Raw genomic sequence first — 21673 nt, forward strand, 5'->3', positions numbered from 1 at the left:
GAGGGAGACCGCTTTTCCGAGCTCCCGCGGCGGCAGCTTCTCCCGCCTGAGTTGCGGGGCTGAAAACGACCCGGAGCGGGGCCTGACATTGTCCGGCGCGGCTTTAACAGCCGCGGGACATGCCATCGCCCGCCGGGGGCTCCAACATTAAGACCCAGAGCAGGGCCTTACATCGCCGGCGCGGACTTAATGGCCGCGGGACTTACCATCGCCCGCCGGGGGCTTTAACATCGGGAGAGGATGGAGAGCAGGGGAGAGACAAGACTTTGCCTTCCATCACAGTGAGGAGGAGATTCACTGTGATGGATGTCTGTGTGAATTGTGTTGGTTGTGTGTCTTGTTAATTGTTTCTTGTTATTGTATGGCTGCAGAAACCAAAGTTCCTAACGGAAAAATAAAGTTCATTGTATTGTAACCCGTATGCCTTTATGGTGTGGGAGGAACCGGAGAAAACCCACGTGGTCACGGGGAGAACGCACAAACACGGTACAGACAGCGCCCAAGGTCAGAATCGAACCCGGGTCTCTGTCTCTGTAACGCTGCAGCTTCACCCTACATTCGTTTTCCCCTGACACTCATCCCCTCGTGATCCCAGCTCCCCATCCCGTTGGGGCTTTGACCCTCAATGTTAACCTGCTCCTCCTTCCACAGAGGCTGCCTGACCAGCTGAGGTCTTCCAGCATTTTGGTTCCAGTTTCTTGTTTAGTTCAAAGACACAGCGTGGAAACAGACCCTTTAGCCCACAGAGAAAGATGAGTGGGGGGGGTCTCATTGAAACTTACTGAATAGTGAAAGGCCTGGATAGAGTGGATGTGGAGAGGATGTTCCCATTAATAATAATAATAATAAATTTTATTTATGGGCGCCTTTCAAGAGTCTCAAGGACACCTTACAAAAATTTAGCAAGTAGAGGAAAAACATGTATGCGGAATGAAATAAATAGTAGGGACATGACTAGTACACAAATTAAAGACAGAATTCAATTCAAAACACAATATGAGGCAATTCAAGCACAGATGAAAAGGGAGGGGGACGTGGGGCTAAGGATAGGCAGAGGTGAAGAGATGGGTCTTGAGGCGGGACTGGAGGATGGTGAGGGACACAGAATTGCGGATCAGTTGGGGGAGGGAGTTCCAGAGCCTGGGAGCTGCCCTGGAGAAGGCTCTGTCCCCAAAACTGCGGAGGTTGGATTTGTGGATGGAGAGGAAACCGGCTGATGTAGATCTGAGGGACCGTGAGGATTGGTAGGGGGAGAGAAGGTCAGTGAGATATGGGGGGGCCAAATGGTGGAGGGCTTTGTAGGTGAGGACCATGATTTTGTAGGTGATCCGGTGGGAGATGGGAAGCCAGTGAAGTTGTTTGAGGACTGGAGTGATGTGATGCCAGGATTTGGTGTGGGTGATGAGTCGGGCAGCTGCGTTCTGGACCAGTTGGAGTCGGTTGATGTAGGTGGAGCTGATGCCAAGGAGAAGTGAGTTGCAGTAGTCCAGTTGGGAGGAGATGAAGGCATGGATGAGTCTTTCAGCAGCGGGAGGTGCGAGAGAGGGTCTGATTTTGGCATTAGTGGGAGAGTCTAGGACCAGAGGTCACAGCCTCAGAATTAAAGGACGTTCCTTTAGGAAGATGAGGAGGAATTTCTTTACACAGAGGATGAAATTCATTGCCATAAGAGGCTGTGGAGGCCAAGTCAGTGGCAAATGAAATTTCTCGTATGTTGCAAAACATACTTGGCTAATAAAGTATTATTGTGATTGATTGTGATTGTGTTTTTAAGGTAGAGATTAATAGGTTATTGATTAGTACGTGTGTCAAAGGTTATGGGGCAGGAGAATGGTATTGAGAGGGAAAGATAGATCAGCCATGATTCAATGGCGGTGTAGACTCAGTGGGCCGAATGGCCTAATTCTACTATGTCTATTGGTCTTCTGGAATTCACACTGACCATAGAGAAAAAAATAGATTCCTTTATTGTCATTCAGATCTTTCGGTCTGAACGAAATTATGTTTCTATGTAAGATATCCTCTCATCATTCCAAATTCCAGTGAATACAAGCCCAGTCGTCCCATTCATTCTTTCATTATGTCAATCCCGCCAAACCGGGAATTAACCTGGTGAACATAATAGCACTCCCATCACACACTAGGGACAATTTACAGAAGCCAATAGAACCCACAAACCCGCACGTCTTTGGAGTGTGGGAGAAAACCGGAGCACCCGGAGAAAATCCACGCAGATCACGGGGAGAACGTGCAAACTCCGCACAGAAAGCCCCCGTAGTCGGGATGGAACGGGCGCTGTGAGGCAGCAACTCTGCCGCTGCGGGAAGTGGGTGGATGGGACGGACGGACGCGAGCGGGCAGCGGCTTTGCTCCACGCTGTCTTTGTGTAGGGAGGATTTGCGGCGACCATTTCCGCAAAAATGCCCGCAACAGCAACAGGCAACAGGCAGCATCCGCGCGGGATACTGTGGCGGCCCATCCAGCACTGTTTGTTAGAAGCGAACCAAACCCAATAGTTCATGCAACAACTAGATCACGCAGAATGCAAAGGAATGTGCGTGATCAGTCTTTGCGTAACGTCGCGCCTCTTTGTGTTGCAAACTCCTTGAAGTTTGCTGAGACTCTGTGAAGTAAAGTAAAAGTTGCTCGACAGCGAAGCGAACTTGTGCAAAGGGAGGGAAGTTGCAATCAGCCACAGTGAACGCAGGGAGGTTGTGTTGCAGTAGTGCATTGCACCCGTGCAGGGGCTGGGGGAGGCTACATTGCAGCGGGGGGAGGTGCATTATTGCCGCGCAGAGGCCCCATGGAGGTTGCAGAGCACCGGGCGGGGAGAGAGTGCACTGCAGGCGTGCAGCCTGTGGGAGGATGCATTGCAGGGGAGACTGAGTGCATACCAAAGATTGTCCGCTCTATAATCTTTGGTGCATACAACGTGCAGGGTATGTGGAGGTTGCAATGTTAGGTGGGATGCGTTGCAACCGTGCAGGGGTGTGTGGAAACTACACTGCAGGAGTGCAAGGGGTGTGTGAAACATTGTAGCAGTGCATGTTGCATTGCATTAGCCGTGCAGCGGGCGCGAGGATGCATTGTAGCAGTGCAGGGAGCGGGAGGTTGCACTGCAGCCGTGCAGGAGCTGTGGAAGCTACATTGCAGCGGGAAGAGTGCGTTGCAGTGGGAAGTTGCATTGCTGCCGTGCATGAGCTGTGGAAGTTCCATTGCAGCGGGGAGTGAGTGCATTGCAGCCGTGCAGGATGTGGAAGTTGCACTAGAGTGGGGGGGAGAGAGTGCAAGTTGCATTGCAGCAGTGCAGGGAGTGTGGTGGTTGCATTGAAGCGGGGGGAGGGTGCGTTGCGTTGCAGCCGTGCAGCGCGGGCCCGGATTCGCCACTGCGCGAGCGGCTGCCGGGACTACAGCGACGGCGCCTCCGCGGCCGCAGCACCGGGCCGGCCCACTGAGGGGAGGGGGGGGGGCGGCGATGGTGAAGAGCAGAGAGGGGATGGTGGCTGCAGTGCTCACAGTCCTCAGGCATGGAATCCAACTACTGGTTTATACATGAATTGTTGTACTGCAGCTGTGCTGGCGGCGCCGAGTGAGGGCGGCGCCACTGTGTGTGTGTGTGTGTGTGTGTCCGTCCCCCTCCCGGGTGTTGGTGCGGCCCGCGCACTACTTGCCGCGCGGAAGGGGCGGCCGCGTCACCGCCGCTTTAAGAGCCGCGTCGCCGCCCCGCGCCATCTTGGTTGGAGCTGGAGGCGGCGGCGGGAGGAGGCGACAGAGGCGGAGACGGTGAGGGGAGAGGAGAGAGGGGGGGTGACGAGGGGGCCGGGGTTGGGGGACGAGGGGGCCCGGGGATAGGCAGCGGGTGTCGGGTCGGGCCGGGCCCAGAGAGTGGGCGATGGGGGGGCCGGGAGCGAGTGGACGCTGTGGTGAGGGGGGCCGGGGAAGGGGGGAAGGGGGGGGGGGGTCCGGCGGGAGACGCGCTCCTCCTGCCCCGGGGGTGAGTTTCAGTTCAGGGGGGGTGTGTGTTTGCCCCCGGGGAGGGGGTGGGGGTGAGGAGAAGGGGGGTAATTACTGGAGGAGGAGGCGGGTGTTTACTCGCGGGTGCGAGGGGCTGTTTACCCCGGGGTGAGGGGGGAGGGGGCAGTGGGTGTTTACAGGGGCAGTTTGTCAGGCCCAGGGCTGTGTGTGTTCCCTAGCCCGTGTGGTGGTGGTGGTGGTGGGGGGTTTACCAGTGGGAGTGGCTGTTTTCTGTGTGAGGGTGTGTGTGTGTGTGTGGGGGGCGGGGGACCATGTAGTTTTCCGTGGTGATATTCCTGCGAAACTTGGAGAGGAACTGGGTGGTAAGTTCCCCGGCAGCCGTTTGCTCAATGAAGAATGGTTTGAGCGACAGGCAAAAAGTGAATTTGCTCACGAAGAGTTTAAAAAGTATCATAGAGTTGAAGAAAACAAGAATCTATCGTTACGTTTACATAACATAATTTACCTTCCGCCAACGACTGATAAAGCATTTGCAAGATTTTCGAGGAAGGGGTTTATTTATGTTAGCTGCCTCTGGGAAGTTTATCTGTGAGACGGGATGTCGTGTAAAATAGTTCTCGGAGCAGTCTGAAGTAGGATCCCTGACCTGAACCGTCGCCTATCCATGTTCTCCAGAGATGCCGCCTGACCCGCTGAGTTACTCCAGCACTCTGTGAAACGTCACCTATCCATGTTCTTCAGAGATGCTGCCTGACCCGCTGAGTTACTCCAGCACTCTGTGTATGCAGGATCCCAGCATCTGCAGTTGCCTGTGTCTAGCCACTTACCTGCTGAGCGAGCAGCTCACCACTCGGGAGTGGGCTGGCTCTGTGCTTCAGTGGGCAGGCCTGCACTCGGGTGGGTGGAGATTACCCTATGGGTTAACTCTCCGAGCTCACAGGGAGAGGGTTCATTCATGTTGTTTTAGTACAATGTGTGACGACTCTCATTAATCTTCAGATGAGTTGTGCGTTATCAGGTAGTTGGGAATTTACATTTAAAAATGTTTTTGGTCAGTGACGGAATATTTGGAGAGATTGAGCTGACGTTAGCAGTGGGTGAACAGGGAGGTTCTGTTGTGGAGGGTTACTGGCAATGCGATGATGCTGATCAGAAATATGTCGGCATCAAAAGTTTTCTTTGGAAATTTCAATGATGTTTGGAACTCTAATACGTTCTTATAAATTATTTAATAATTGAATTATAGGAGTGGATGGGTATACAGGGATACGGGGCAAATGAGCCATGGCCAGGATGTTAACATGGTAGGCATGGACAAGGTGGGCCGAAGGCCTGTTTCTGTACAGTTTGATTCTGGCTGCAGGGCTTGTTTTATGTATTTAATTTTAATCTCTTCCCCAAATTGTCTGAGTTTGTGTAAATTGGTTGCAATCCTTGGGGAAATGGGGAGTTGTCTATGCATGTTGAGTGAGCGTGGCTTTGCCCTGTGTTTAGACACAAAATACTGGATTACTCAGTCTGAAGAAGAGTCTCGACCCAAAACGTCACCCATTCCTTCTCCAGAGATACTGCCTGTCCCGCTGAGTTATTGCAACATTTTGTGTCTACCTTCAATTTAAACCAGCATCTGCAGTTCTTTCCACCACATTTTGTCCTGCGTTTGTTTTGCGAGGGTGTGAAGGGCTGTTGGGAAAGGAGAGCATGAATACCAGCCAGAATCTTGTGGCCATTGAGGGGCTTTACACGGGGGAAAGTGGTGGCTTATTGCCGAGCTTCAACTGATGTACCTTACATATGAATACATGAATTTAAACTGTTGAAATGCAAAACTTTTGTGTTGGTGGTTTTCCTCATGCAGTTTTGACTTAATCTTTGTCTTGGGTAATTTGCCTGTTGTCTAGAAAATGGATATTGCCACAAATTTCAAAGTTTTTCATACATACACGGTTGATATGATTTAATAGGTTGCTTTAATTTAACAGTTGTTCTAAACAGGTTTGATTTTGCTCAAGGATTGTTTCTTCATTTTAATGTGCTTTATGGTCTTAGTTTTAGAGGTACTGTGCCGAAACAAGCCCTTTGGTCCACTGAGTCTGTGCTGACCAGCAATCATTCCACACATTAGCAATATTCCACACTCTATGGACAATTTTTTAAATAAATACTTAATTATCATAGCCGACTAACCTACAAATCTGTATGGTTTTAATAGTGTGGGAGGAAACCGGAGCACCTGGAGAAAACCCACGCGGTCACAGGGAAAACATGTATCCGTATTCAGTATCAAAGCCGGGTGGGTCTCTGGCGCTGTAACGCAGCAACTCTCCCGCTGTCCCACATACGCCTGTTATTTCTAATACTGTGTGAGCTATGACGACGTCGACTCATTTTATTGCAGTTGCAAATTGTTACGAAGGTTCAAATTGTGCCAGTGCCTCAGTAATGAAGATGCACTTTAATGAATGTCAGACGACCCGTTTCTGGAGCATGCCGTTGTCCATTGGTAACTGGGACCCACTGCCCAGACCTGCAATGCTTGAAACCAGTGTTTCTCTCCAGAGGAGTTACCCTGTTCTGTGTTGATCTGCTGAAGTTTGATTTGTACGCCACTAATCTGTTTCATTGGAACAATACACTTTATTGTAATATGCTGCTGGGATTTAAGTTTGAGATATGGTTGATTTGTTTTCTTTTATTAGTGAAGTAAAATGCTGTCTGGAAGCTGCATGATCAAAACCTGCAACTCTTGAAACTGAACAACGGTTTGCATTTTAACTTCCATTGCTTATAACTTTTTAATTATAATTTGTCTTGCATTTCCAGTTGAATGAAAGCTGAATGACACAGCAGCTCGAGTAGTCTTTTGCATGCCAAAACACTTAATTTTAATATTTTTTATGTATGTGTGTGCGTGTATGTTATTGTTGGCACTATGTTATTGTGCGCACACACACACACACACACACACACACACACACACACACACACACACACACACACACACACACACACACACACACCCACACACACACACACACACACACACACAAACAAACTCTCTTCCAGAAAAAAATAATAAAAAATATATTTCAAATATAAAAGAGTTTTGACATGCAGCAGATTATTTGAGCTGCAGTGTCACATCCAAATTGAGTGAAATAAATGTTTACTTTGTATAATTTACAGTCTTTCCAAGTTTGGTACGATGCACAGATTTTTTTTTCTCTTCCTTCTATAGTTTTGAAACCTTATTACCTGTTTTCTCAATAACATCAAATTTGGAATAGCACTGGTGAATTTAAAGTTGAGTAATTTATACTCTGATTATCCCCTTGTCTCTGTTGCTCAGCATGGCCAGAATCCATTGGACTATATTTGGAAAATCTAAGCAATAAGGAGAGTGGTGAATTTGTAACTCAGTTTGACCCACCCTTCCGCTTTCTAGTGAATAGTCAGTTTCCCACTACCATGTGAATATTTATGATACTGTATAATATAAGGTGTGGTCATTGAGAGCATCACATTTCACGTTTGTTATTTGCTACATTCCTGGTTGTTTTGGACAACTTTAGTTGTGTCATTGTCGGGCTGCAGGCGTACAGAAGGTATTGGTATTTAGCCGAGTGAATTATTAACCTCGCCTGTTGTTTGTCACAAATCTAATCACCTTTACACGCGTGGTTGGTAAAGGTAAGAGACGCCTTTTTCATTCATTTACCACTTAATGCCTGCAACTGACTAGATAATTTGGTGCCAGCTAGATTGGGTCTCTACTGATTGTAATAATGCATTGTCTTTCCGTTGACTGGTTAGCACGCAACAAAAGCTTTTCACTGTACCTCGGTACACGTGAAACTGATTTTCTTTATGCACAAAACCCACATTGTACAGTTGCTCCTACGTTGTAAATGTAGGAAAAGGAGGTTGGACTTGTCAATGGTGGCTTTATGAATCTAGTGCAATTAGGCCAGACACTGAAATGTTGTGCCTTTTCAAAAGATGCCCATTGGCCTTTCCCCAGTGAATGTAGGCGGATGTTCCAATGCACAATCCACTCGGCCAATATTGCTGGCCATTCTTGTTACATACTAGTATTCAGCATATTTGTCTGCACGTAAATACAAATGTACTTGTTAAAGAAAAAATAAAGACTGCTGGAGGAACTCAGAGGGTCAGGCAGCATATGTGGAGAACATGGATAGGCGACTCAAGCCATACATGGACACCCATTTTGTTGGTTCCTCAGTCATTCACCTGCCTGTGTTACGTGCAGTTCTCCCTATCATTGCCTATTTTTTAAAATCTATCTAGCAGCATCCCTCGGTCTTTTGTTATTACTTACTGACGTAAAAGATATATGATGAGGTATAATGGCGGACATTTAGTGTGGTCCTGCAATGGATCCACTTGAAGGACTGGAGTGTAGCTGGTATCCAGATGAGTCGGATCTTGCTTTATACCCATTCCAGTTTACTTTCATTAAGCTGCAGGCTGGCATCTGCCAGCAATGCAAGATGTAATGTGTAGTTGCTAAAATACAGTATGTGAAATGTTTTAATGTGAATCTTCTTGGAGCTGAAAAATGAAATGTATTGAAAACATTGACCCATTTTCAGTGTATTTGCTGATGATATAACACCTGAATATTTTGCCTAAGATTGCATAAAGTGTATGATGCAGGCCTGTTTCTTTGCTGGTGAGAGATAGATGCCCAACCTAATTTTGCTGCTGGCTCCGAAACCCTGGAGGTGAGTTTCTCAGGAATTTATTCAGCTGCTTTAACCTCCTCAGCTGAACTCGGTCTCCTCCATTGAGTGAGGCTAAATGCAAATTGAAGGAACAGTATCTCATATTTGCTTGAGCAGTGGTATGGATATTGATATCTCTAACTTCAGGTAGCCCCGGCATTCCCCCTCTCTCCATCCCCCACCCAAGTCGCACCAGCTTCTCATTTTCACCCTACAAACAGCTTTTAATGGCCTGTTTCTTTTATCTCTCATTCATTGTTCTTTATCTCTCGACATCACCGTCTATATCTCTAGTTTCCCTTATCCCTAACCAGTCTGAAGAAGGGTTTCAACCTGAAACGTTGCCCATTCCTTCTAGCTTTTTGTGTCTATTTTTGCTTTAACCTTTAGTTTAGTTTAGAGATACAGCGTGGAAACAGGCCCTCTGGCCCACCGAGACCTGTCTCCTGGGGAGATCTATTCTTTTTGAAAAACCTAGCTAAATCCCATGTAATTTAAGAATTTAATTTTGGGCATATGACAATAAAATCAAATATAGAGTTGGGACATCGACACAGTTCTACAAAATATTGGATGTTGCCTTGACTGGCCATCTTGAAAGGATATACTGGGATTGCTTTCACTGGAGTGCAGGAGGCTGAGAGGTCACCTAGTAGTTTGTAAAATTGAGGGGCATTGATTGGGTAGATAGAGTCTAAAACTGGAGAGCATGGTTGGAGGCGAGGGGAAAGATTTTAAAGAGGCCCTGAGACATTCAAACTGAGGGTGGTGGGTGCACGGAATGAGCAGCTGGTATCAGTGGGTACAGTTAATTTGTTTAAATATTTTGGACTGGTTCGTGGATAGGAAAGTTAGAGATGTAGGCAGATCAGGCAGATGGAACCAGCTGAGGAAGGCATCTTGGTTGGCATTGACTCATTGGGGCATAGAGCTGTTTCTGTGTTGTGTATGAATCTATAACACCTTGTGGCTGAAATAATGGCTGCTTTGATAATCTCAGCACCTCACTAGTTTCCCGTATTAACCTAGTCACCTAGTTTTGGCATAAACCCAGTCATTTGCTCTGTGCCTCACCTAATAAAAGGAAATTATCCTCATAAGGCATAGGGGTAGAGTTAAGCCATTCGGCCTATTCAATCATGGCTGATCTATCTCTCCCTCCTATTTTCCTGCCATCTTCCCATAACCTTTTACTCCCTTACTAATCAAAAATCTATCTATCTCTGCCTTAAAGATATCCACCCTAACCATCCAAGTTCATTCCCATCCAACTTGATAATAGAGGTGGTGAATAGCTGTCGATCCATCACTGATCCTGCAGTACACCACTGGTCACGACCCCCCCAGAAGCAGCATAAATAGGACTGGCGCCATCCTTTGCTTCCTGACCAGATAGCCATACAGCATCCTTTGTGTGAAAATGTTACCCCTCAGATTCCAATTAAATCTTTCCCCCTTCACTTTATACCGATATCCTCTGGTCCTCAATTCACTTACTCTGGGCGAGAGATAGAAACGGAAAATAGGTGCAGGAGTAGGCCTTTCGGCCCTTTGAGCCATTCAATATGATCATGGATGATCATCCAAAATTAGTACCCCTTTCTGGCTTTTCCCCCATATCTCTTGATTCTGTTAGCCCTAAGAGTTAAATCTACCTCCCACTTGAAAACATCCAGTGAATTGGCCTCCACTGCCTTCTGTGGCAGAGAACTCTGGGTGAAAACGTTTATCCTCATCTCAGTCCAAAATGGCCTACCCCTTATTCTTAAACTGTGACCCCTGGTTCTCCCCAACATTGGGAACATTTTTCCTGCATCTACCATGTGCAATTCTCTAAGAATTTTGTATGTTCCTTCTAAATTCCAGCAAGCACAAGCCCAGTGGACCCATTCTTTCATCATTTGTCAGTCCCGCCATCCCGGGAATTAACCTGGAGAATCTACGCTGCACTCCCTCAATAGTAACAATGTCCTTCCTCTTGTGATTTTATACACCTCTATAAAATCAGCCCTCATCCTCCTGCACTTCAAGGAATAGAGTCCCAGCCTACTCAACCTCTCCCTATTGCTCACACCCTCTAGCCCTGGCTACAGATCTAAAGTTTGCATCCAATTTGTCCTTTTCCCATGGATTTCATAAGCTTTTTGGAGCAGCTCTGGCCAGCATGTGCTAACAATCCTGGTGAATGGGCTTCTGTGTGGCCAGGGAAATGGCTCACTTGCATGCTGGCGTTTTTACCACATTTTCTGTCCTTGGGTGAGGAGGGGGGGGATTCTTTGTTGTAGAACGCAGCGATTGTGTTTCAAAGTTGAATTCAGTCTTAGATAATATTTCTTGTGGAAGCAATTGGGTAACACATCGTAAACTAATAAATTGCAGACTTGCTCTTGTTGCTAATTTTTAATCTTTATTTTTAAAGATTTAGATTTTGCTGTTTGGCGTAAAGTCGTCTGCATTGTGCGAGTGGAGTCCAACAGATTTCAAGTTAATCCAGGCTGCTTTCATAGTTCATTTTCATAATGGCTTCCTGCTTTGCAGTTTATAAATACTGTAAAGCTGGTCTTTGTACAATACCTACTTTATTTAAAAGAATTCTTAACTTGTGCCAATAGCAGCAGAAGACTGTCTTTAAAGTTGTGGTTCTGCAAATGCAATCAGTATGGCACATTGGAAGGAATGCTGGTGTAGTGCGGTTACAGGGAGGTGTACAGAGACCGCTGCTGCTTTGAAGTTACTGAAATGAATTCCATATGTGTGGAGGAGTAATGAAGGGCAGCTTTGGAGAGTCCTGCACGTCGTTTGGGAAATGCTGTGTTGGAGTTTGTGGAAATGTGGGTGCTCCAAGAAGTGGGAGCTGCGGTGTTAGAGTGGGATTTGTCAGCTGGCTTTCTTTAACAACAGATTAGATGGCATTCATTTATCATCAACACGTGGCTGATTACCCTGTGCATGCCCAGATACTAATTAAAGTAACATTCGGGGTACTCGGGTTGCTACTAGGCTAACAATCAACAATCTGTACTTCATTTTCCAAAGACATTCCAAAGTTGGAAAAGCTAACTCTAATTAATCTGGAAGAAGCAGTCTTCAGTTAAAGTGCACACAAAACCGAAAGGTTATTCATCCCCATTGCTTTACCAGAGCAGATTTCCTACACAAAATAACTTTTACTGGAATGATGATATTCAAGAGTGTTTTATTGTCATATGTCCCAGACAGGACCCTCTGTCACCGAGTTGATTAACCTTGTCTCTGGCCTACCAAATGCTTTGTGAGGTCTAATCTAAAAGAACTGACCACCCAAACTACCTCCTCCCCAGGTACCTTCCCCTGCAACTGCAGAAGACGCAACACCTGTCCCTTTGTAGTTTGTAAGTTCACCATGTGAGCTGCGTGGGTTTTCTCCAGGTGCTCTGGTTTCATCCCACATTCCAAAGACGTACAGGTTTGTAGATTACTTGGCTTTGGTATAATTGTAAATTGTCCCCAGTGTGGGTAGGATAGTGTTAGTGCGGGGAATGCTGGTTGGCGTGGGACGACGGGCCGGTTTCTGCGCTGTATCTCTAAACTAAACACTACCGTTTTCAAATATTTGCTTTAGCAGAGAAGAACTTCAAAGAAATACAGTAAATGTTGTTTCTGTTTTCTCTACTAGCATCTCTGTGGAGACAAAATGCAAAATGGTCTGTTGGCACTAATGTGGAGCAGTGTTTAAGACGGGAGACCATAGGAACTTGTACTACTGTTCCATATTGACCCTTGTGCACTGTGTTGGGGATATTAGTGATCACGGCCCTGACTCGGCGAGCCGCAGTCAGCTTTCCATGCTGATTGCAATGCTGGAATGTGAAGGAAAGCAAATGAATGCTTGATATCTGACGTGGTGCTTTTCTGAGGTAGCGTTGCAATTGGGGGTGATAAATGTTAGCTTTGGCAGTGGTGTGGTATCTGATTGAATGAATCATTAAGCAGTGCCTGAGACTTTTGCACTTGCAGTTCCTGTGCCCCTTTCTTTCCAGGGACCATGTGGCAAATTGTAAGAGTGGTGTTGTCTTGTCCTGATTATACTTTGAGTTTATTTTGGAACCTGTCCTTTCGTCGTGTATGATTCACTTAAAAAGAGATGTGATTAAAGTCTAGTACAAAGGCTATAATTTTGTCTGACTTGCTGTGGGAGGAACCGGTGTATACAAAACTAAATCTGTACATTGGACTCGGGTATGACTCATATGGGTGTGGAGAAACCTCTGCTGTTGAATTCAAAACTAAAGGTGAAACTTGATACTTTCACTGACTGGAAGATGCAAAACACAATTACCTTTTAACAGCCAAGTGTGGACAAACGTCACAGATATAAAGTATTTACTACAGAGATATAGAGACAAAGAACAGCAGATGCTGCTTCATACCAAAGGTCGGCATGAGGTGCTGGAGTAACTCAGCAGCTCAGACAGAGTCTGATGAAGGGTCCCCACCCATCCTTTTTCTACACAGATGCTGCCTGACCAGCTGACTTACACCAGACACAAAAAGCAGGAGTTACTCAGCGGGACAGGCAGCATCTCTGGAGAGAAGGGATGGGTGATGTTTCAGGTCGAAACCCTGGATTAATAATAGCTGATATCGTCCAAGTTTGTGCTGCAAGGCAATTGTGACAAAGCTCAGTGTGATTAATAATTTGGGAATTTATGACTAAATTCAGTACATTGTATCTACTTTGAAATGTTAGTCATGCATTTGGTGTTTTTATTTTATTTTATTGATTTCCCTCGGTGTGGGAAGAAGGGTCTCGACCTGAAACGTCACCCATTCCATCTCTCCAGAGATGCCTGACCCGCTCTGCTGAGTTACTCCAGCATTTTGTGTCTACCTTCGTGGGAAAGTACATGTTAGGTTTGTGAGAGAACAATAGGATTTAAAAAAATATATAGATTTTGGGCAATCAAATTACTTATGTATCAGATGTCAAATTGGATTGCTCACTGCAGTTTAGTTATTTTCAAAATTGTGTCCCATTTGCATGTGTTTGGTCCGTATATACCTCTAAACCTTTTGAGGGACGGGTGCGTTGGGGTAAGCCTGCAGCTGGGAGCGAGCGAGTATTGCGTTCGGGAACCAGTCCTCCCCTGTGACTACGCTCCCACCCCTCAAACTCTGCCTCAGAGGGCTGTGGAAGCAGGTTCTCTGAATGATAGGGCTCTTAAAAATAGCGGAGTCAGGGGAGAAGGCAGGAACTGGGTACTGATTGGGGATGATCAGCCTTGATCACATCGAAGGGCCAAATGGCCTGCTCCTGCACGTATTGTCTATTGTCACCCTCTCTGTCCCACTTGTCCCCCTCTCTGCCCCCCTCCCACTCCCTCTCTGCCCCCCCTCCCACTCCCTCTCTGCCCCCCTACCTCCCGTCGGCTGCGTTGGGGGAGCACTGCACTTGGTCTAGTAAAGAATAAAGTCCTAGCCTGCCCAACCTCTCTCTCGAGAGCTCAAGTCCTGTCAATATCCTTGTAAAAGTCTGGGAGCTGACTGGTTGTGACACCTTCCTCATCCTCAGAGCAGGAGAACCTAAGTATAGCCACTCCCTGGATTACTTAATGATCCAAGATTTCTCGAACCCAGATTCCGGCTTCCAGCAATGCTGTTAGCTAAGATCACAAAAGTTAATTAGTACAGATTTTAGTTGGATCTTAGAATTAGTCAATAGGTACAGATTTGTACTGGAGAATGCAAACCTGCAGGGTCACAGTGCCAGAGTTACAGCCCGTGTTACATAATCATGTCCCTGTGATTCTGACAGTCGGCTTATGTTGGGACGAAGAAAAGAGAGTTTGTGCTTTCAACCCATTTTGTTGGAAGGAATCTGAAGTGTGAAGAACAAATGCTATTTTAATTCTTTCTATTTAGTTACTGCCAAGTTAATTAGAAGTACGAAACATTAGAAATGCAAGTGTCACTTTGATTTTGACTTGGGCAGTAATGTAAAGGATGGTGAACTTACTGCTTTAGTCTGAACATGTATGTCAAGCTGTTGGCCTGTTTACACCCCAGCTCTGCTTCCCGTGGTTTGTGGTAGGAAATCTTATGTCTGTATTGCATCCTGATTTGAGTCATATCGGTTGTGGTAGAAATCGAGAGTGTTAAGTAGTGGCTTTTGGGGAGAAAAACATAATATTCTGCTGTATAAGAAGCAGCGGATATAGCCCAGAGCTCAGGGTGAGGGGAGAAAGATTCAATAGGAGGTACACAAAAATGCAGGAGAAACTCAGGGGCTGCAGCAGCATCTATGGAGTGAAGGAAATAGGCAATGTTTCGGGCCAAAACCCTTCTTCAGGCTATTTCCTTCGCTCCATAGATGCTGCTGCACCCGCTGAGTTTCTCCAGATTTTTTGTGTACCTTCGATTTTCCAGCATCTGCAGTCCCTTTTTCAACAAGATTCAATAGGAACCTGTTTCAGGGTGGTGGGTGTATGGGACGGGCTGCTAGGTGAGGTTGTTGAGGGAAGGTACTATCACAACGTTTAAAAAAAAAACATTTGGACAGATACATGGATAGGATGTTCAGAGGGATATGGACCAATGGAGGCAGATGGGACTAGTGTGATTCGGTGGTGTGGGCAAGTTGGGCGTAGGGCCTGTTTCCATGCTGCATAACTCTCGAGCTTTTCGTTTGTGTTGTCTGTTGCTTTTCTTTACACTTGGATAAAAGATGCATTAAAATAGCTTCTGAGATCATTGGGGTTTGCAAGTCTTCCTTACTACTTTTGAATCTTTTATCTCCAACCTTTCTACTTGTGAATCCTTGTTATATTCCCAAAGACTAGCTTAGATGTGGCATCTTGGTCGGTATGGGCAAGCAGGGCCTGTTTCTGTGACTGCATCTATCATTGGGAGATTTGTAGGTGATTTTCCACTAAGTGCTACTGCAGTTGGATCAACAGGAAACCAGTATGTGTGTGTATGCAGAGCAAAGATCAGGCCAGATCGGCACTGCAAGGAGCCAGGAACCACAAAATACATGAGCCGTTTAAAAGGTGAACAAATGGGTTACTTTATTCAGGCATAAAAGGTTTGTTATACATGCACATTTGTCCTCTAACATAAAGTTGTTGTTGCTGCTATGAGGCTTGAGCTGAGCCCCTGCTGAGGTGGAACGACACTCACCCTGAGAGAGAAGAGAGGTGGTCAGCTCAAAGTAAGGGAGAGAGAGAGGGTTTGTTATATATCCCAGGCCACACCCCTATTGCCCAGTCACGTGACCCTACCCCTGACTGCTGAGGGTTCGTGCAGCTAGTTGCCCCACCACGAGGTGCCGGCACAAAGTTCTGAAATACAGTATTTTGTGCCACATTGTTAATTTGAAACTGTTCCTGTACTGCCATGGAGGTGGAGTCATAGTGGAGTTGGTTGAGTATTGGTGTGGGAATAGGGAGAGGGCAGGAAGTCTGGCTAACCTAGCCGTTGCTATTGCATGGCTACTGCCTTCCTGTGTGCTGTGGTCACACTAAACACCAGCAAATTCCATTTGCTACTGCCCTACTTTCCCCCACACCCATTGCAGTGAAACTGCAGCAAGTAAGAATGTAATTGTTCCATGGTGATACATGTGATAATTAAACCCTCCTGGCTCCTGGCATTGTTTTTCTAAATTTAAGCAGGGATAGATATGCGTGTAACGTGCCTGTCAGGCTGCTAGTAAGTGCCAATGTGGTGTGAAATGATGAGATTCCAGGACATCCTTGTTGATCACTGTTCCTCTGCCCTCGTCAGACGGAAGCATATTATTTTAATGAATATTTATATCACTCCCCATTGTTGCAGTTTAACTCTTGCCCTGCACATGAGCCCGAGTCATCTGTTCTGCATGAAGCAGCAGTAGAAGTGCTTGTCTCCCGCACTTCCTCAACAAATGTTGCCCACCTGCCCCTCTGATACTCCACCTGGATGGTTATAACAAGAATGTGATGCCTATTGGTCAGTTTAATGTTGGAATGTGAATATGGTCTAATGTGGACAGGCAGCGTCTGTGGTTAGTGTTTCGCATCACCTTACTACTTTTTAATACATAGATACATAGAAAATAGGTGCAGGAGTAGGCCATTCGGCCCTTCAAGCCTGCACCGCCATTCAATATGATCATGGCTGATCATCCAACTCGGTATCCCGTACCTGCCTCCTCTCCATACCCCCTGATCCCTTAAGCCACAAGGGCCACATCTAACTCCCTCTTAAATATAGCTAATGAACTGGCCTCAACTACTCTCTGTGGCAGAGAGTTCCAGAGATTCACCACTCTCTGTGTGAAAAATGCTTTTCTCATCTCTGTCTTAATGGATTTCCCCCTTATCCTTAAGCTGTGACCCCTTGTCCTGGACTTCCCCAACATCAGGAACAATCTTCCTGCAAATCTTTTATCTCCAACCTTTTTACTTGTGGATTCTTGTCCTTGGCATGGGCGAGTTGTGCCACAGGGCCTGTATCCTTGTAGCTGAACTGCAAACGTGATTGGTAATGGGTTTTAACAAGGAACGAGGCGGTGAAAATGAACAAACACATCATGAGACAACAAAGTGAGGAGGTTCAGAATCTTGACAACCAATGACCAATGTATTAAATTCTTAAGGTGGATGTGGAAATGTTTCCATTTTCTTGGATATAAAAACAGTGCACCCCACTCAGCGTGGTCTGTGCCAGGACGTGGTCGGTGCCAGGGGTGTGTGGTCTCTGCCAGGGGGCCATGGCGGCCCTGTCACTGGATGTTCACCATAGAGATTGTGTGTGTCAGTCTAGTTACTATCTCTGCAAAGGATCTTTCCCTAGGGCAGGGGAACCAAGAACCAGGGACCATATAACCATATAACAATTACAGCACGGAAACAGGCCATCTCGGCCCTTCTAGTCCATGCTGAACACTTACTCTCACCTAGTCCCATTTACCTACACTCAGACCATAACCCTCCATTCCTTTCCCGTCCATATACCTATCCAATTTATTTTTAAATGATAAAAAGGAACCTGCCTTCACCACTTCCTCTGGAAGCTCATTTCGCACAGCTACCACTCTGAGTAAAGAAGTTCCCCCTCATGTTGCCCCTAAACTTTTGTCCCTTAATTCTCAAATCATGTCCTCTTGTTTGAATCTTCCGTATTCTCCGGTGGGAAAAGCTTATCCACGTCAACTCTGTCTATCCCTCTCATAATTTTAAAGACCTCTATCAAGTCCCCCCCCTTAACCTTCTGCGCTCCAAAGAATAAAGACCTAACTTGTTCAACCATTCTCTGTAACTTAGGTGCTGAAACCCAGGCAACATTCTAGTATATCTCCTCTGTACTCTCTCTATTTTGTTGACATCCTTCCTATAATTTGGCGACCAGAATTGTACACCATATTCCAGAATTGGCCTCACCAATGCCTTGTACAATTTTAACATTACATCCTAACTTCTATACTCAATGCTCTGATTTATAAAGGCCAGCACACCAAAAGCTTTATTTACCACCCTATCTACATGAGATTCCACCTTCAGGGAACTATGCACAGTTATTCCTAGATCTCTCTGTTCAACTGCATTCCTCAATTCACTACCATTTACCATGTAAGTCCTATTTTGATTTGTCCTGCCAAGATGTAGCACGTCACACTTATCAGCATTAAACTCCATCTGCCATCTTTCAGCCCACTCTTCCAAATGGCCTAAATCTCTCTGCAGACTTTAAATTTCTTCATTATCCACAACACCACCTATCTTAGTATCATCTGCATACTTACTAATCCAATTTACCACACCATCATCCATATCATTAATGTATATGACAAACAAAAGTGAACCCAACACAGATCCCTGACGCACCCCACTAGTCACCAGCCGCCAACCTGACAAACAGTTATCCACCATTACTCTCTGGTATCTCCCATTCAGCCAATGTTGAATCCATCTTGCTACTCCACTATTAATACCCAACAATTGAACCTTCCATGAGGAACCTTGTCAAAGGCCTTACTGAAGTCCATATGGACAACATCCACCGCTTCACTCTCATCAATTTCCCTAGTAACCTCTTCAAAAAAATTCAAGAAGATTAGTCAAACATGACCTTCCAGGCACTAATCCATGTTGACTGTTCCTAATCAGACCCTGTTTATCCAGATGATTATATATTATCTCTAAATATCCTTTCAATTAATTTGTACGCCCACCACTGACGTCAAACCAACAGGTCTATAATTGCTAGGTTTACTCTTGGAACCCTTTTTAAACAATGGACCAACATGCGCCAATCCCCGGCACCATTCCTGTTTCTAATGACATTTGAAATATTTCTGTCATAGCCCCTGCTATTTCTACACTAACTTCCCTCAATGTCCTAGGGAATATCCTGTCCGGACCTGGAGACTTATCCACTTTTAACTGCTACACTAATTTCTACACTAACTTTAACAGGTTTACGGTCAGAGGGGGAAGATTTAATATTAAGGTCAGAGGGGGAAGATTTAATAGGAACCTGAGGCAACTTTTTCATTCAGAGGGCGGTGGGTATGTGGAACTAACTGCCAGAGGAGGTAGTTGAGGTAAGTGCTAACAATATTTGGACAGGACAGGTTGAGAGGGATATGAACCTAAGGCGGGCAGGTGGGACTAGTGTAGACTGGGCAACGGCATGGGTCAGTTGGACTGAATGGTATTTATCTATGCGATATAGATAGATAGCCTTTTATTGTCATTCAGACCGAAGTCTGAACAAAATTGCAGCAGTCATACATATAATACCATACAATAAAACAGCAATAAACACATATTAACATCCACCACAGTGAGTCCACCCAGCATCTCCTCACTGTGATGGAGGCAAAAGTCTTAGGTCGCAGTCTCTTCCCTCCTCTTCTCCCTCTGCGCTGGGGCGATTACCCCCCTCCCCGGGCGATGTTAAAACAGTCCCGCGGCTCAAACACCGCGGCTCGGGGTTGTTGAAGATGCCGCCCACCAGTCCTGCAGAAGCAGCTGCTGGCCCGCGGCCGAACCCTGGACTCAGGCCACCACCGCCAGAACACCGTCCCAGCCACCCTCACGTGAGTACTGTGCCGTCTTCAGCCTCGGGCTGGGCCGCCCCGACATGGGCGTCGTTTCTCCCCCGGACCGGGCCGCCCCGACTTGGGCGCCGAACCTCCCCCGGACCGGGCCGCCCCGACATGGGCGTCGCTTCTCCCCCCCGGACCGGGCCGCCCCGACATGGGCGTCGCTTCTCCCCCCGGACCGGGCCGCCACGACTCCCCGGACCGGGCCGCCCCGACTTGGGCGCCGAACCTCCCTCGGGCTGCCAGCGCCACACCTTCCCGAGCTCGGCCGCTCCGACGGGAGCCTCGTTCCACCCTCGGGCTGGCCGTCCTCACGGGAGCGTCCCAGCCTCTTCCAACCCTGAACCGGACCACCCTCACGGGAGCGAGCTCAGAGCGAGTCCTGGCGGTGCTCTGCCTCCGGAGCCTCCAGGTTGTCAGCTCCATTAGGCCTCAGCGCAGACGGAGGCAGAGAAGGGGAATATGACAAAAAGGTTGTATTCCCCCGCAGGGAGAGACTGCAAACCCCGTTTCAACCCCCCCCCCCCCCCCCCCCCCCAAAAAACACAAACTAAAACCAAAAAACTAGACTAACCAAACAAAAAAAAAACAACATAAAAACACAAAGACAACGGGACCGCCGGTAAGTCGCTGCAGCCAGAGCCGTGCCGCCACTCCGAAGATATATATATAACTCTGACATATAAAATTATTAAGGGATTGGACACGCTAGATGCAAAAAACATGTTCCCGATGTTGGGGGAGTCCAGAACCAGGGGCCACAGATTAAGAATAAGGGGTGGGCTATTTGGTACGGAGTTCAGGAAAAACATTTTCACAGAGTTGTGAATTTCTGGAATTCTCTGCCTCAGAAGGCAGTGGAATTCTCTGCCTCAGAAGGCAGTGGAGGCCAATTCACTGGATGCATTCAAAAGAGAGTTAGATAGAGCTCTTAGGCCTAATGGAATCGAGGGATATGGGGAGAAGGCAGAAACGGGGTACTATTTGTGGATGATCAGCCGTGATCACATTGAATGGTAGTGGTGGCTCGAAGTGCCTAATGGCCTACTCCTGCACCTATTGTCTATGTATCTAGGACTAATTGTCCTATGAGTGTATGTGATTGGTTGCAAGATGATGGAGGAGATAACAGTAGTATTAGTGTAGGGTGAGTGTAACTGGGTAATGTTCTGTGTGGACGTAGCATGCCAAAGGGTCTGCTTCTCTGCTTCCTACCCTAAAGGCCACCCTTCTAAGTTGCCTGCTGTTCTGCACATTGACCTGTCCTGTGATATAGCAACACTTTTCAACCCTCGAAGGATTTTTACCCCAACCTGAAATAACCTCTCCATCTCTACAGCTTCCTTTCCTTGTTAGTACATTGCTCCCAGTGCTGTAAGATTAGTGTAAATGAGTGGTCGATATCAGCACGCATCTGGTGGCCTGATGGGTCTTTGTGGTGCATCTCTCATGGACTGTCAATCAGGATTCCTTCTTAAATGCATGTTGCCCCTGCTCAATCCTATTATTATTTTGCAATAGTCCTATTAATAATTTATGGATCCGAGCATTTTCCCAAATAAAGCCTGGCTATAATTCCATTTCCTTCCCCTCAGTTCCCCACTTGTTTGTTTGACAGGCTGATGTCATTCTGGGCTTGCTATCTGTTAATACTGACATTTTGCCAAAATATTTTATGGGTTACTATCAATTTTCAGTAATAAAGAGAATGTTTGAAATACACAGCATCTGTAGGGTGAATTATTTTTGGGTTGAGGATCCCTGTTTAAAACCAGAACACTTTCAACAGAAGCTGTCTGATTTTTAGTATTTTGTTTGTTTCAGATCTTTAGTATAGTTTCTAGAGATGGTGAGGAAGCAGTCAGTCTGCGGGACCAGCGAT

The 21673-nt window shown here is 46.5% G+C and overlaps 1 protein-coding gene across 1 annotated transcript in view; it reads left to right on the forward strand.

Moving 5' to 3' along the window:
• Positions 1-3748: 3748 nt before the first annotated feature.
• The window catches only part of ctnnb1 (catenin (cadherin-associated protein), beta 1), a 43982-nt gene continuing 26057 nt past the window's right edge, over positions 3749-21673 (forward strand). The window contains exon 1 of the mRNA XM_055653257.1: positions 3749-3783. The gene's annotated coding sequence lies outside the window, so the exon portion shown is untranslated. The remainder of the gene's footprint in view (positions 3784-21673) is intronic.

The sequence above is a fragment of the Leucoraja erinacea genome, chromosome 2 (assembly GCF_028641065.1).
Source record: "Leucoraja erinacea ecotype New England chromosome 2, Leri_hhj_1, whole genome shotgun sequence".
NCBI lineage: Eukaryota > Metazoa > Chordata > Chondrichthyes > Rajiformes > Rajidae > Leucoraja > Leucoraja erinaceus.